The sequence below is a fragment of the Ranitomeya variabilis genome, chromosome 1, assembly GCF_051348905.1.
Source record: "Ranitomeya variabilis isolate aRanVar5 chromosome 1, aRanVar5.hap1, whole genome shotgun sequence".
Lineage (NCBI taxonomy): Eukaryota > Metazoa > Chordata > Amphibia > Anura > Dendrobatidae > Ranitomeya > Ranitomeya variabilis.
In genome coordinates this window covers 527,121,003-527,138,793 of record NC_135232.1, presented here as the reverse complement: position 1 = coordinate 527,138,793, position 17,791 = coordinate 527,121,003, and positions in this window count along the sequence as shown.

The following is a 17,791-nucleotide window of genomic DNA, read 5'->3' as shown; positions in this document are numbered from 1 at the left end:
TGTATAGATCCAGTAAGCCTCTCTCTGTTTTAGAAACTTAATACGATCACCACCTCTTCTAGGGCGACCCACCTGTTCCATGATTTGGAAGCGTAGTTGTGCGATTGTATGCCTAAATTTAGTGAAGTGATCCGGTAATGGAAGCCAATTTCTATTGCATCTAATAGTAGACTTATGGCTTGCTATGCGGTCACGGATACATTGTGTCGTCTCTCCCACGTAAAGGAGGCCACAAGGACACTTCACTACATAGACCACAAAGTTTGAGCTGCATGTGAAATAACCACGGATAGGATAGCTCTTGCCAGTTCTAGGGTGCGTGATGTATTCGGCCTTAGTGACATTTGAGCAGGCTGCACAGCAAAGGCACGGAAATGTGCCTCGACGTTGTGTGCTGAGGAACCTCTGGGTAGTGTCTGGACGTGAACTGCCCATGTCTGCTCTAACGACTGTATCTTTAATGTTAGTCGGTCTACGGGTGCAGATTAATGCAGGTGTGGAAAATGACTCAATTTTCGGATATGCCTTAGAGAGGAGTGACCAATGTTTCCTGATTATTGAATAGACTTTGGGCATACACGGATGGTATGTATGGACAAATGGTATCCTGTCAATTTTCCGGGATAATGGAGCTGGTGAAAGTGGGGTGATGGCCCGTATTTTTTCTCTCTCCAGTAGTCCGATCGGATATTGTCTCTCTTTAAACTTGTCACTCATAGCATTGAGTCTGATGTCTCGCTTAGTGGGATCCGTGACTATTCGTGACACTCTGGTGAACTGTGACCGTGGTAGACTGTTTCTTGTGGCTCTAGGGTGACAGCTAGAGTAATGGAGTAGATTGTTACGATCGGTGGGTTTACCATACAGATCAAGGGAAAGTGATCCTGTGTCGTCCTTCATAACTAATGTGTCTAGAAAAGGTATCTCCTTCATATTGAATTGCATCGTGAAAGTCAACTCTGGTATAATGGAATTGAGGTATTCATGAAATGTTTCTAGTGAAGCAAGGGATCCAGACCATATGCAGAAAATATCGTCGATATAACGGTGGTAACATTTGGCATATTGTATGAATAGACTGTTTTGGAAGATGTGTCTCGTCTCAAGTTCATTCATATATGCATTAGCATACGCGGGCGCTACATGCGACCCCATGGTGGTCCCTTGCTTTTGAACATAAAAGTTGTCTTCATAGAGAAAGAAATTCTCATGTAAGACTAGTTTCAGCAGGTCCATACAAAGTTGTATAGAGCCGTCAGATAGGTCTGACGTGATCAAAAGGGATTTGGCAGCTTCCAGACCCCTAGTGTGTGAGATTGAAGTGTACAGGCTGTTGACGTCAAATGTGACTAGCCAACAGGTAGGGGGTATACTCCTTATGCCCTTAATAATCCGTATAAAATGACCTGTGTCGAGGATGAATGATTTTGTTGTTTTAATAAGAGGTGTTAATATTTTATCGAGAAATATAGACAGAGGGGATAAGATTGAGTCTGTAGACGCCACGATCGGTCTACCTGGTGGGTTCACAAGCGACTTATGTATTTTGGGTAGTACATAGAACACAGGTGTTATGGGATGGGAATTCACCAGGAATGTGGCCGTTTTCTTGTCAATTACATTTCTGTCCAAATATTGTGCTACAACCTTGTCTATTTTGGTTTTGATCTCTGTGGTGGGGTCCCTCTTAACGATCATATATGTCTCTTGGTCAGAGAGTTGTCTTAAGATTTCTTGGGTGTAGGAGGACCGGTCCATCACCACAACTGCTCCGCCCTTATCGGCCGGTTTTATTGTGATCAATTTGTTGTCTCGGAGAGACCTAAGTGCTATCCTCTCACTCTGGGATAGATTCGAGTGAGTCGGAAAGAAACCCAATTTGTGATCATGTGAAAGTTGTTTCACCTCCTGGTCAACCAGATCTATAAATGTCTCAATTGCGTGATAGGTACGTGGTGGTTGAAAGTGACTAGGTGTGCGGAGGCCCAGTGATGAAATGGAGAGTTCAGATTGAACCCCTATAGAGGGTACCCTCTGTTCCCCTGTGATGGGTGATACACCAAAATGGGTCTTAAGCCTTAGAGAGCGATAAAACATTTGTAAATCTCTCTCTAGTTGAAATGCATTCCAGCCTGGAGTCGGGCAATAGGATAGGCCCTTCTCTAACACAGAAAGTTCCGCAGGGGCAAGCAGGTGGCTGGATATATTGATCACCAGGCTGGATGGCCTACCTGAGAACGTGTTGTCATGCGTTCTCCTGGATCTTCTCGTGGGCCTGCTTGATGTGCTCCTCCCCTGCGGTTTCTTGGTAAAAAACGCTGCCGTCCTGTTCCTGTCGAAGAGTCTCCACTTGAACTGAAAGAACCGAATCTTCTCTGGGAGGAAGGTTGACGCCAGGTAGATGATTCGTTCCATCTATACACTCTATTGTTGGCGTAGTCCTCGTTGTCACGATAGAACTTTTGTCTTTTCCGTTCCTGTAATAATTTCTCGTGCTCGGCCAAACTTTTGTCAGTTTTAGTCTTAAGAGCCGTCCAATCACCAGATGCAAGAGTTGCACTCAATTGTGTCTCGATAGCTTCAATTTTAGATTTTGTCTCAACAATACTTTTTTGCAGATATTCCACCGTGAGTACAATTATATCAAGGGAACATTTGTTTAATATTTTCCTGTACTTGTCACAGAATTCCTCATTGTCAGCAAATAAAGTTGGGCGCAGATTGCTTCTAAGAACTCTCGGTATCTTGCTCTGGCGGTGGTATTCCGCCAGAGTAGTGCAATGTAAATCGTGAGAGACTAAACGTTTTCTCTCTTTCATAGTCCCTTGTCCTTAACTCCTGTGTCGGAGTTTTAAGGAAGTCACTTGAACTAGTGACCTGTGCAAGTATACTAGAACTAGTAGCCGTATCATAGGCAAACGTATTTAACGACATGGGGAGAACAGGTGCAATGACTAAGAATTAGTACTGTATATAGAAAATTAGTCTGCACTCTGTTAAATAGAAGAGGGTGCTGGTGTAACGGACATAAAGTCCTCAATAACATTAGTCAAAAGATACACCGCACTCACGGATGGAATATATTGCAAAACATATAACAATTTATTCATGTACATACATATCAAAGATAACAGTGCAATCAACAAATAAAAGCGTATTTGACGTTTCGAACCCAACCGGGTCCTTACTCATATATCGCTGTGGAAAAATAGGAGAAACATAAACAAATCATATCCAACTTGTATAAAAATAACAATATTAATATGTACATAAAAAGGCACCAAGCCTATATAGATAACCCCAAGCAGAAAAAAGAATGGAATATGCCTAAACCAAAGAGAAGGAAGGTAAGAGAACAAACCACCAAAATCAAGATAGGGTCAATGAATCACCAGAATATACCTGGAAACACCATCAAAAAACACCAAACAACAGGAGTGAGGCAAGGGAAGTCCGTCATTACCTTGTAATGATATGTAGTTGTAAATTCAGGACCGTCTCAGCCGAGACGGAATACAGCAGCAGTTATGCTGTGGGGAATAGTGTGTCAGTCAGGAGGATATTAATCATGGAAGAAAAAAAGAGTGAGAGTTGTGGGTAAGTGACACCCTAATGCCATAATTACCTATATATGCTGTGCTGGAAAAAATCCAGATGAAGGCTAGCTGTCGCTAGGTAGGAAGACCTGTGGGCATGAGCGGGCGAGTAAGCGGTAAATAATCCAGAAATCCCTGTTAAAAAACTCCATATGGAGAGGTGCGTATTACCATGTTTTACCTGAAGGCAGGATGTTGAAGAGCGGCGCTCCCGCGCCTTGCTATGCTGTATGTGTGGGTTTTTATTTTTTATTTTTTATTTTTTATTTTTTACTTTTATTCTTTCCCCCTTTTTTCCCCTTGCCATGTCATTTATTTTAATTTTATCATTATTCTATTTCTTATTTTATTTCTTTTTTATCCCGTTATATATATTTTTTTCCATTTTTGGTTCATTTATTCCTATCTCATTTATATTTATTTTTATATTTATTTTTATCTTTATTTTTATTTTTATCTTTAATCGTATTTTATTTATATATCTTGTATTTTTATTTTTATTCTTATTCTCTATCTTTATTTTCTAGTTTTATTTCTATTTTTATTTTTATTATATATTTTTTTATTGTTTTATTTTTATTTTTATTTTTACTTTATTGTTTCAGTTATTTCATTTATTTCCCTTTCCAGCATGTCCTGGCCATCCTTAGACAGTTATCTAGTTTTGTCCCTTATATTAACAGCGGACATAGCTCTTCATGTCTTTGTCTGTGGATATTCCACCGCATTGGTTTCATGGGACCTTTTGCCGGCTACTGCAACTATATAATAGGTCTATGGCATACCATTTCACCTGTGGGCTACAGTATTACATCATGTCAGTCTGCGGACACGTATTTCATACAAGTTCTGACGATTCCTTTACCACTGCGCAGGCGCCAGGAGCTCTAGGACAATAACCGCTACCTAGCGTCCATAGCAACCATTGCGCATGCTCCTTACATCGGCGGCCCGGCGCTACGTCACATCCGCTCTCAGACTGGACGTTTCCGGTCAGCGCCATGTCCCAGCTCCCTTTATTTAACAGCGTTCATTGCCTCCCACACATACAGCATAGCAAGGCGCGGGAGCGCCGCTCTTCAACATCCTGCCTTCAGGTAAAACATGGTAATACGCACCTCTCCATATGGAGTTTTATAACAGGGATTTCTGGATTATTTACCGCTTACTCGCCCGCTCATGCCCACAGGTCTTCCTACCTAGCGACAGCTAGCCTTCATCTGGATTTTTTCCAGCACAGCATATATAGGTAATTATGGCATTAGGGTGTCACTTACCCACAACTCTCACTCTTTTTTTCTTCCATGATTAATATCCTCCTGACTGACACACTATTCCCCACAGCATAACTGCTGCTCTATTCCGTCTCGGCTGAGACGGTCCTGAATTTACAACTACATATCATTACAAGGTAATGACGGACTTCCCTTGCCTCACTCCTGTTGTTTGGTGTTTTTTGATGGTGTTTCCAGGTATATTCTGGTGATTCATTGACCCTATCTTGATTTTGGTGGTTTGTTCTCTTACCTTCCTTCTCTTTGGTTTAGGCATATTCCATTCTTTTTTCTGCTTGGGGTTATCTATATAGGCTTGGTGCCTTTTTATGTACATATTAATATTGTTATTTTTATACAAGTTGGATATGATTTGTTTATGTTTCTCCTATTTTTCCACAGCGATATATGAGTAAGGACCCGGTTGGGTTCGAAACGTCAAATACGCTTTTATTTGTTGATTGCACTGTTATCTTTGATATGTATGTACATGAATAAATTGTTATATGTTTTGCAATATATTCCATCCGTGAGTGCGGTGTATCTTTTGACTAATGTTATTGAGGACTTTATGTCCGTTACACCAGCACCCTCTTCTATTTAACAGAGTGCAGACTAATTTTCTATATACAGTACTAATTCTTAGTCATTGCACCTGTTCTCCCCATGTCGTTAAATACGTTTGCCTATGATACGGCTACTAGTTCTAGTATACTTGCACAGGTCACTAGTTCAAGTGACTTCCTTAAAACTCCGACACAGGAGTTAAGGACAAGGGACTATGAAAGAGAGAGAAAACGTTTAGTCTCTCACGATTTACATTGCACTACTCTGGCGGAATACCACCGCCAGAGCAAGATACCGAGAGGTCTTAGAAGCAATCTGCGCCCAACTTTATTTGCTGACAATGAGGAATTCTGTGACAAGTACAGGAAAATATTAAACAAATGTTCCCTTGATATAATTGTACTCACGGTGGAATATCTGCAAAAAAGTATTGTTGAGACAAAATCTAAAATTGAAGCTATCGAGACACAATTGAGTGCAACTCTTGCATCTGGTGATTGGACGGCTCTTAAGACTAAAACTGACAAAAGTTTGGCCGAGCACGAGAAATTATTACAGGAACGGAAAAGACAAAAGTTCTATCGTGACAACGAGGACTACGCCAACAATAGAGTGTATAGATGGAACGAATCATCTACCTGGCGTCAACCTTCCTCCCAGAGAAGATTCGGTTCTTTCAGTTCAAGTGGAGACTCTTCGACAGGAACAGGACGGCAGCGTTTTTTACCAAGAAACCGCAGGGGAGGAGCACATCAAGCAGGCCCACGAGAAGATCCAGGAGAACGCATGACAACACGTTCTCAGGTAGGCCATCCAGCCTGGTGATCAATATATCCAGCCACCTGCTTGCCCCTGCGGAACTTTCTGTGTTAGAGAAGGGCCTATCCTATTGCCCGACTCCAGGCTGGAATGCATTTCAACTAGAGAGAGATTTACAAATGTTTTATCGCTCTCTAAGGCTTAAGACCCATTTTGGTGTATCACCCATCACAGGGGAACAGAGGGTACCCTCTATAGGGGTTCAATCTGAACTCTCCATTTCATCACTGGGCCTCCGCACACCTAGTCACTTTCAACCACCACGTACCTATCACGCAATTGAGACATTTATAGATCTGGTTGACCAGGAGGTGAAACAACTTTCACATGATCACAAATTGGGTTTCTTTCCGACTCACTCGAATCTATCCCAGAGTGAGAGGATAGCACTTAGGTCTCTCCGAGACAACAAATTGATCACAATAAAACCGGCCGATAAGGGCGGAGCAGTTGTGGTGATGGACCGGTCCTCCTACACCCAAGAAATCTTAAGACAACTCTCTGACCAAGAGACATATATGATCGTTAAGAGGGACCCCACCACAGAGATCAAAACCAAAATAGACAAGGTTGTAGCACAATATTTGGACAGAAATGTAATTGACAAGAAAACGGCCACATTCCTGGTGAATTCCCATCCCATAACACCTGTGTTCTATGTACTACCCAAAATACATAAGTCGCTTGTGAACCCACCAGGTAGACCGATCGTGGCGTCTACAGACTCAATCTTATCCCCTCTGTCTATATTTCTCGATAAAATATTAACACCTCTTATTAAAACAACAAAATCATTCATCCTCGACACAGGTCATTTTATACGGATTATTAAGGGCATAAGGAGTATACCCCCTACCTGTTGGCTAGTCACATTTGACGTCAACAGCCTGTACACTTCAATCTCACACACTAGGGGTCTGGAAGCTGCCAAATCCCTTTTGATCACGTCAGACCTATCTGACGGCTCTATACAACTTTGTATGGACCTGCTGAAACTAGTCTTACATGAGAATTTCTTTCTCTATGAAGACAACTTTTATGTTCAAAAGCAAGGGACCACCATGGGGTCGCATGTAGCGCCCGCGTATGCTAATGCATATATGAATGAACTTGAGACGAGACACATCTTCCAAAACAGTCTATTCATACAATATGCCAAATGTTACCACCGTTATATCGACGATATTTTCTGCATATGGTCTGGATCCCTTGCTTCACTAGAAACATTTCATGAATACCTCAATTCCATTATACCAGAGTTGACTTTCACGATGCAATTCAATATGAAGGAGATACCTTTTCTAGACACATTAGTTATGAAGGACGACACAGGATCACTTTCCCTTGATCTGTATGGTAAACCCACCGATCGTAACAATCTACTCCATTACTCTAGCTGTCACCCTAGAGCCACAAGAAACAGTCTACCACGGTCACAGTTCACCAGAGTGTCACGAATAGTCACGGATCCCACTAAGCGAGACATCAGACTCAATGCTATGAGTGACAAGTTTAAAGAGAGACAATATCCGATCGGACTACTGGAGAGAGAAAAAATACGGGCCATCACCCCACTTTCACCAGCTCCATTATCCCGGAAAATTGACAGGATACCATTTGTCCATACATACCATCCGTGTATGCCCAAAGTCTATTCAATAATCAGGAAACATTGGTCACTCCTCTCTAAGGCATATCCGAAAATTGAGTCATTTTCCACACCTGCATTAATCTGCACCCGTAGACCGACTAACATTAAAGATACAGTCGTTAGAGCAGACATGGGCAGTTCACGTCCAGACACTACCCAGAGGTTCCTCAGCACACAACGCCGAGGCACATTTCCGTGCCTTTGCTGTGCAGCCTGCTCAAATGTCACTAAGGCCGAATACATCACGCACCCTAGAACTGGCAAGAGCTATCCTATCCGTGGTTATTTCACATGCAGCTCAAACTTTGTGGTCTATGTAGTGAAGTGTCCTTGTGGCCTCCTTTACGTGGGAGAGACGACACAATGTATCCGTGACCGCATAGCAAGCCATAAGTCTACTATTAGATGCAATAGAAATTGGCTTCCATTACCGGATCACTTCACTAAATTTAGGCATACAATCGCACAACTACGCTTCCAAATCATGGAACAGGTGGGTCGCCCTAGAAGAGGTGGTGATCGTATTAAGTTTCTAAAACAGAGAGAGGCTTACTGGATCTATACACTAGACACCCTGGAACCCAGGGGTTTGAATAGAGAGATAGATTGGCATCCATAAATTTATGCATTTGCTAATAATCAATTTTTTTCTCCATTTTTCCCAGACACGTTGACCTGGAGGCCGTGTGGGTGAGTCCAATTTACAAATTTGGCCCCGGTTACGGTTTATTTCATTTTTACCTTTATTTTTTATTTTTTATTTTTTGTTTGTTTTTTATTTTTTATTTTTAATTTTTTAATTTTTATTCTTTATTTTTATTTTTTCAGTTTTTCATTTATTTTTCATCTTCATTATTTTTTATTTTCCTGTTTGGTCCCATATCACATCTTCCAGGACTTCTGGTCCACCTACGTTACTATTATCTGGTTTGATTTTCATTTAACATTATTATTTTCATTTTTTCCAATTTTATATTTTATTTTTTATTTTTATTCTTTCCCCCTTTTTTCCCCTTGCCATGTCATTTATTTTAATTTTATCATTATTCTATTTCTTATTTTATTTCTTTTTTATCCCGTTATATATATTTTTTTCCCTTTTTGGTTCATTTATTCCTATCTCATTTATATTTATTTTTATATTTATTTTTATCTTTATTTTTATTTTTATCTTTAATCGTATTTTATTTATATATCTTGTATTTTTATTTTTATTCTTATTCTCTATCTTTATTTTCTAGTTTTATTTCTATTTTTATTTTTATTATATATTTTTTTATTGTTTTATTTTTATTTTTATTTTTACTTTATTATTTCAGTTATTTCATTTATTTCCCTTTCCAGCATGTCCTGGCCATCCTTAGACAGTTATCTAGTTTTGTCCCTTATATTAACAGCGGATATAGCTCTTCATGTCTTTGTCTGTGGATATTCCACCGCATTGGTTTCATGGGACCTTTTGCCGGCTACTGCAACTATATAATAGGTCTATGGCATACCATTTCACCTGTGGGCTACAGTATTACATCATGTCAGTCTGCGGACACGTATTTCATACAAGTTCTGACGATTCCTTTACCACTGCGCAGGCGCCAGGAGCTCTAGGACAATAACCGCTACCTAGCGTCCATAGCAACCATTGCGCATGCTCCTTACATCGGCGGCCCGGCGCTACGTCACATCCGCTCTCAGACTGGACGTTTCCGGTCAGCGCCATGTCCCAGCTCCCTTTATTTAACAGCGTTCATTGCCTCCCACACATACAGCATAGCAAGGCGCGGGAGCGCCGCTCTTCAACATCCTGCCTTCAGGTAAAACATGGTAATACGCACCTCTCCATATGGAGTTTTTTAACAGGGATTTCTGGATTATTTACCGCTTACTCGCCCGCTCATGCCCACAGGTCTTCCTACCTAGCGACAGCTAGCCTTCATCTGGATTTTTTCCAGCACAGCATATATAGGTAATTATGGCATTAGGGTGTCACTTACCCACAACTCTCACTCTTTTTTTCTTCCATGATTAATATCCTCCTGACTGACACACTATTCCCCACAGCATAACTGCTGCTGTATTCCGTCTCGGCTGAGACGGTCCTGAATTTACAACTACATATCATTACAAGGTAATGACGGACTTCCCTTGCCTCACTCCTGCTGTTTGGTGTTTTTTGATGGTGTTTCCAGGTATATTCTGGTGATTCATTGACCCTATCTTGATTTTGGTGGTTTGTTCTCTTACCTTCCTTCTCTTTGGTTTAGGCATATTCCATTCTTTTTTCTGCTTGGGATTATCTATATAGGCTTGGTGCCTTTTTATGTACATATTAATATTGTTATTTTTATACAAGTTGGATATGATTTGTTTATGTTTCTCCTATTTTTCCACAGCGATATATGAGTAAGGACCCGGTTGGGTTCGAAACGTCAAATACGCTTTTATTTGTTGATTGCACTGTTATCTTTGATATGTATGTACATGAATAAATTGTTATATGTTTTGCAATATATTCCATCCGTGAGTGCGGTGTATCTTTTGACTAATCAGATCAGCGATCTGACAGGCAGTGCAGGAGGCTTTCCTCACTTTAGGACCCGGAAGGAGCCTCGTGGCCATTTTGGATCTGGGGACTCCATGGAGAACACCGGAACAATGCGATCGCGTTGTTCCGGTGGGAGAGTGCAGGGATCCCCCATCCCTGCGTGATGCCCCTCTATGTAGCTGTCACTACTGACAGCGGCATCAGAGGGGTTAAATGCCCACGATCGGCGTTAACGTCGATCATGGGCATTGCTGCGGGGTGTCAGCTGTCACATACAGCTCAGTGCTCACCGTGAGACCGTGCGATTGTGCCACCGTACTAGTACTGCGGTTTGTGGGAACTCAGTTCCCGCAGAGCAGTACTAGTACGGAGCATGTAGGGAAGGGGTTAAAAGTTGACCAGCTATTTCGCATTTTTCCAACAAAATTTACAAAACCATTTTTTTTAGGAACCACTTCACATTTGAAGTGAGTTTGAGGGCTCACTATAACAGAAAATACCAAAAGTGACACCATTCTAAAAACTGCACCCCTCAAAGAGTGCAAAACCACACTCAAGAAGTTTATTAACCCTTCAGGTGCTTCACGAGAACTAAAGCAATGTTGAAGGAAAAATGAACATTCTACTTTTTTCACAAAAAAATTACTTTGGACTCAAAGTTTTTTATTTTCTCAAGGGTAACAGGAGAAAATGGACCACAAAATTTGTTTTGCAATGTTTCCTGAGTATGCCGATACCCCATATGTGGGGAAAAGCCACTGGACGCATGGCAGGGCTCAGAAGGGAGGGAGCACCTTTTGACTTTTTTAACACAAAATTGGCGGGAATCAATGATGGGCGCCATGTCGCGTTTGATGTACTTAAACAGTGGAAACCCCCTATTCTAACTCCAACCCTAACACAGCCCTAACCCTAATCCCAACACACCCCTAACCACAACTATAACTCCAACACAACCCTAACCCCAACACCACCCTAACCCCAACAACACAACCGTTACCCTAACACAACCCTAGCCCCAACCCTAGCCCCAACCCCAACCCTAACTGCAAAAGAATGGAAAAAAAATTAGAACAAAATATTATTTTTACCTAAGTGGGGTGACAAAGGCGGTTTGATTTACAATTTTTTTTATTTTGATCACTGTGATAGGGTCTATCACAGTGATCAAAATGAACCAATAGGAAAAATTTTCTATTGCTGCCGGGTACCGGCCGGCAGATCTCTGCGGGCGCACTGCGCATATGCCCACCATTTTGTTCCGGGTAGATGATGCAGAGAGTCAGGGGATGGAGCCGGAGGATCTGGATGACCAGCTCTATCCTCACCTACTGTATCCTCACCCATCCCTTGTAGATTGTGAGCCCTCGCGGGCAGGGTCCTCTCTCCTCCTGTACCAGTTGTGACTTGTATTGTTCAAGATTAATGTACCTGTTTTCATTATGTATACCCCTCCTCACATGTAAAGCGCCATGGAATAAATGGTGCTAAAATAATAAATAATAATAATAATAAGGTACCGGGGGTGGGACCATTTTTCTGTCCTCTGGTATGCTAGATCATATCAGAGGAGAGATAAATTAATGGAAAAGCAGAGGGGTTTTTTTGCGATCGCCGTTATTCACAAGACTGGGGACGGTAAAAACCAACCTAAATTATGTTCTATGGGGTCTCAGCTACCCTCGGTAGCCAGGACCCCAGAGATTTTCCAGTGCTGGGGGGGCGCTATACACTTATTTGTCAGCGCTGTTAAAAAGCGGCACTGAGCAATAAGGCGGTCGTTAAGGGGTTAATAGCATGCTTACACAGACAGACCAAGTCAAACAATGCTTACTAAGAGAAGTCCGGATCCAGCTAAAAAAAAAACGGATCCGGCGCATCAGTTTTCCACAATTTACGTCAGATCTGTTTTTTTACAAATTAGCCGGATTTAGCCTGAAAACAAAAAAACTGATGTGTGAAACTAGCCTTAGCCATTCTTGGGTGTTTTTAGCTGTGTGTTTTGGGTCATTATCCTGTTGCAAGACACATGACCTGACTGACTGAGAACAAGCTTTCTGACACTGGACAGCACATTTCTCTCTAGATTCCCTTGATAGTCTTGAGATTTCATTGTACCCTGCACAGATTCTAGACACCCTGTGCCAGATGCAGCAAAGCAGCCCCAGAACATAACAGAGCCTCTTCCATGTTTCACAGTAGGAACAGTGTTCTTTTCTTGACATGCTTCACTTTTTCTTCTGTGAACTGATGTGCCTTGCCAAAAAGTTAAATTTTTGTCTCATCTGTCCATAGGACATTCTCCAATAAGCTTTGTGGCTTGTCAACATGTAGTTTGGCAAATTCCAGTCAGGCTTTTTTATGAATTTTTCAACAATGGTGTCCCCCTTGGTCGTCTCCCATGAAGTCCACTTTGGCTTAGATAACGACGGATGGTGCGATCTGACACTGATGTTCCTTGAGCTTGAAGTTCACCTTTAATCTGTTTAGAAGATTTTCTGGACTCTTTTGTTGCCATTCGTATTATCCATCTCTTTGATTTGTCATTAATTTTCTTCCAGCGGCCATTCCCAGGAAGGTTGGCTACAGTCCCATGCATCTTAAATTTTAGAATAATATGTGCAACTGTAGTCACAGGAGCATCAAGCTGCTTGGAGATGGTCTTATAACTTTTACCTTTAACATGTTTGTCCAAAATTTTCTTTCTAATCTCCTGAAACAATTCTTTCTTTCGCTTCCTCTGCTCCATGTTGAGTGTGATACACACCATGTCACCAAACAGCACAGTGAGTATCTGTAGCCCTATATACAGGCCCACTCACTGATTCAAAGATTGTAGACACATGTGATGCTAATTAGTGGACACACCGTATTTTAACATGTCCCTTTTATCACGTTATTTTCAGTGGTACCATCAATTCTGTCTGTCCAGGCCAATTTCTTGGGTTTTATTTTCTTAAAAATCTGTGTAAGCATGGTTGAAAAACAATGACTGACTTTCTTTTGATCATTTTCATAGATTTTTTATTATTACTTTTGTCAGATTCAAGTTATTTCTGTGACCATTGTTGGTTTTTCTGTCATTAAACGAGGGGTACCAAAAATATTGACCACGTGTGTACAATAGTCCTGCTGCAGAGGAAGGTGTATAATGCTACCACTAGGTAAATATTTATCACATGCAAAAAGTATGGGGCCCAGGACCTAAACCTATAAAGACAGAAGGAAGGTATTAAATATTCAGTCATGCATATCTATTTATAAGGCTTTTTGATATAGGAGGCTGGGTGAAAATCCAGAGTGATATGAGGAAACAGTGGAGCAGTGCTGTGTTAAGAGCAATATGGTCACTGCAGCATGGTAGTAGAAAGATACTGTGATTACCTGGTGGCTGGTGGATGCAAATGCGGCACACTCCCCAATGCGCGTTTTGGATCACACCATGACGAAGGACTAAGGCTACGTTCATATTTGCGGTCCTCGCCGCAGCGTCGGGCGCCGCAGCGGCGCCGCATGCATCATGCGCCCCTATATTTAACATGGGGGCGCATGGACATGCGGTGCACTTGCGTTTGGCGCCGCATGCGTCCCTGCGGCGCCCGCGTCGGGGCGCAGAGGACGCAGCAAGTTGCATTTTTGCTGCGTCCAAAACCAATGGAAAAAAGGACGCATGCGGCGCAAAACGCAGCGTTGTGCATGCGTTTTGCCGCGTTTTTGTTTGCGTTGTGCGCTGCGGCGCCGACGCTGCGGCGCACAACGCAAATGTGAACGTAGCCTAAGATGTGATGGGGAGTGATAAGTGCTGGCTCACAGGCCACTGCAATGCATGATGGAACTTGTAGTATTATAACACAGTAAGCCTGGGGACAAAGAAGTGATCAATGTAAACATCAGAGCTACAGCTGACACAAAGTGATGCTATCTGAATGATAAAAGTATATATTACTGTAAGAGTATTGATGCATTTACTGGTACATAATAACAAGATTAATAAATAAAAATATAAAAAGGGTTAGGGTAGTGCATAACTTTTTCAATAATAGATAATGTAACATTAATTAGCATAGGAAAATAAATACTTAGAAACCCTCTATTGTATTAGACCTCATTCTGATGAACGTGTTTAACCCCTTAGTGACAGAGCCAATTTGGTACTTAATGACCGAGCCAATTTTTACAATTCTGACCACTGTCACTTTATGAGGTTATAACTCTGGAACGCTTTATCGGATCCCGCTGATTCTGAGATTGTTTTTTTGTGACATATTGTACTTCATGTTAGTGGTAACAATTCTTCGATATTACTTGTGATTATTTATGAAAAAAACGAAAATATGGCGAAAATTTTAAAAATTTTGCAATTTTCAAAATTTGTATTTTTATGCCCTTAAATCACAGAGATATGTCACGAAAAATAGTTAATAAATAACATTTCCCACATGTCTACTTTACATCAGCACAATTTTGGAATCAAAATTTTTTTTTGTTAGGGAGTTATAAGGGTTAAAAGCTGACCAGCAATTTCTCATTTTTACAACACCATTTTATTTTAGGGACCACATCACATTTGAAGTCATTTTGAGGGGTCTATATGATAGAAAATAACCAAGTGTGACACCATTCTAAAAACTGCACCCCTCAAGGTGCTCAAAACCACATTCAAGAAGTTTATTAACCCTTTATGTGCTTCACAGGAACTGAAACAATGTGGATGGGAAAAAATGAACATTTAACTTTTTTTGCAAACATTTTATTTCAGAACTAGTTTTTTTTATTTTCACAAGTGTAGAAACAGAAATTTAACCATAAATTTTGTTGAGCAATTTCTCCTGAGTACGTCGATACCCCATATGTGGGGGTGAACCACTGTTTGGGCGCACCGCAGAGCTTGGAAGAGAAGGAGTGCTGTTTTACTTTTTCAATGTAGAATTGGCTGGAATTGAGATCGGACGTCATGTCGCGTTTGGAGAGCCCCTGATGTGCCTAAACAGTGGAAACCCCCCACAAGTGACACCATTTTGGAAACTAGACCCCTTAAGAAACTTATCTAGATGTGTGGTGAGCACTTTGAACCCCCAAGTGCTTCACAGAAGTTTATAACGTAGAGCCGTGAAAATAAAAAATCGCATTTGTTTACACAAAAATGATCTTTTCGCCCACAAATTCTTATTTTCACTAGGGTAACAGGAGAAATTAGACCACAAAAGTTGTTGGGCAATTTCTCTTGAGTATGTCGATACCCCATATGCACGGGTAAACCACTGTTTGGGCGCACCGCAGAGCTTGGAAGAGAAGGAGTGCCGTTTTACTTTTTCAGTGTAGAATTGGCTGGAATTGAGATCGGACGCCATGTCGCGTTTGGAGAGCCCCTGATGTGCCTAAACAGTAGAAACCCCCCACAAGTGACCCCATTTTAGAAACTAGACCCCTTAAGGAACTTATCTAGATATGTGGTGAGAACTTTGAATGCACAAGTGCTTCACAGAAGTTTATAATGCAGAGTCGTGAAAATAAAAAATATTTTTTTTTCCACAAAAAAGATTTTTTAGTCTAAGTTTTTATTTTCACAAGGGTAACAGGAGAAATTGGACCCCAAAAGTTGTTGTCCAATTTGTCCTGAGTATGCTGGTACCCAATACGTGGGAGTAAACCACTGTTTGGGCGCACGGCAGAGCTCAGAAGGGAGGGAACACCATTTGACTTTTTGAGCGCAAAATTGGCTGTCGTGTTTGGAGACCCCCTGATGTACCTAAACAGTGGAAACCCCCCAATTCTAACTCCAACCCTAAGCCCAACACACCACTAACCCTAATCCCAACCCGATCCATAATCCTAATCACAACCCTAAAGATAATCACAACCCTTACCCCAAAACAACCCTAATCTCAACCCTAACCATAACCCTAATCAAAACCCTAAATCCAACACACCCCTAATCCTAATCTCAACCCTAACCTCAAACCTAACCCTAATCCCAATACACCCCTAACCCGAATCCCAAACCTAACCCTAACTTTAGCCTCAACCCTAGCCCTAACTTTAGCCCCAACCCTAACCCTAGCCCTAACCCTAACTTTAGCCCCAGCCCTAGTCCTAACCCTAACTTTAGCCCCAACCCTAACTCTAGCCCTAACCCTAATTTTAGCCCCAACCCTAGCCCTAACCCTAACTTTAGCCCTAACCTTAACCCTAAATTTAGCCCCAACCCTAACCCTAAAGTTAACCCTAGCCCTAGCTTTAGCCCCAACCCTAACCCTAGCCCTAAGGCTACTTTCACACTTGCGTCGTGTGGCATCCGTCGCAATCCGTCGTTTTGGACAAAAAACGGATCCTGCAAATGTGCCCGCAGGATGCCTTTTTTGCCCATAGACTTGTATTGCCGACGGATGGCCACACGTTGCGTCCGTTGTGCACTGGATTCGTTGTGTTTTGGCGGACCGTCGTCACAAAAAAAACGTTCAATGTAACCTTTTTTTTGTACGTCGCGCCTGCCATTTCCGCTCATGCGTGGCCGTAACTCTGCCCCCTCCTCCCCAGGACATAGACTGGGCAGCGGATGCGTTGAAAAACTACATCCGCTGCCCATGTTGTGCACAATTTTCACAACGTGCGTCGGTACGTCGGGCCGAGGCATTGCGACGGCCCCGTACCGACGCAAGTGTGAAAGAAGCCTGATCCTAGCCCTAGCCCCAACCCTAACCCTAACCCTAATTTTAGCCCCAACTCCTCTCTCCTGCCGGCCGGCAGATGGCAGCAGAGGGCGGGCGCACTGCGCATGTGCCCGCCATTTTCTTTCCATAGGAAGAAGCCGGCAGGCAGGAGGGGACGCAGGAGGACCCAGGGACATCGGTAAGTATAGCAGGGTCCCCGAATCCCCCTATTTCTCTGTCCTCTGATGTGCGATCACATCAGAGGACAGAGAATGACCGATCGCTTTTTTCTTTTTTTTGCGACCGCTGGTAAACAGGTAATTACCGGCGATCGCAAAACAGGGGTCGGTAAGAACCAACCCTGATCATGTTCTTTGGGGTCTCGGCTACCCCCGGCAGCCGAGACCCCAAAGATCCTCCGGGTGCCAGCCGGCGGGAGCACTGCGCATGCGCCCGCCATTTTTTTGCCGGAAGAAGATGGCGGCACCCAAAAAAAAACCCCCAAAATCATGTTCTCTGGGGTCTCGGCTACCCCCGGCAACCGAGACCCCAGAGAAAATCCGACTCTGGGGGGCGCAATTCACTTTTTCCACAGCGCCGTTAATTAATGGCGCTGTGGTTTAAGTACCCTTAACTGCCGCCGTTAAAAGGCGTATCGGCGGTCGTTAAGGGGTTAAACCCGTTCGTGAAAA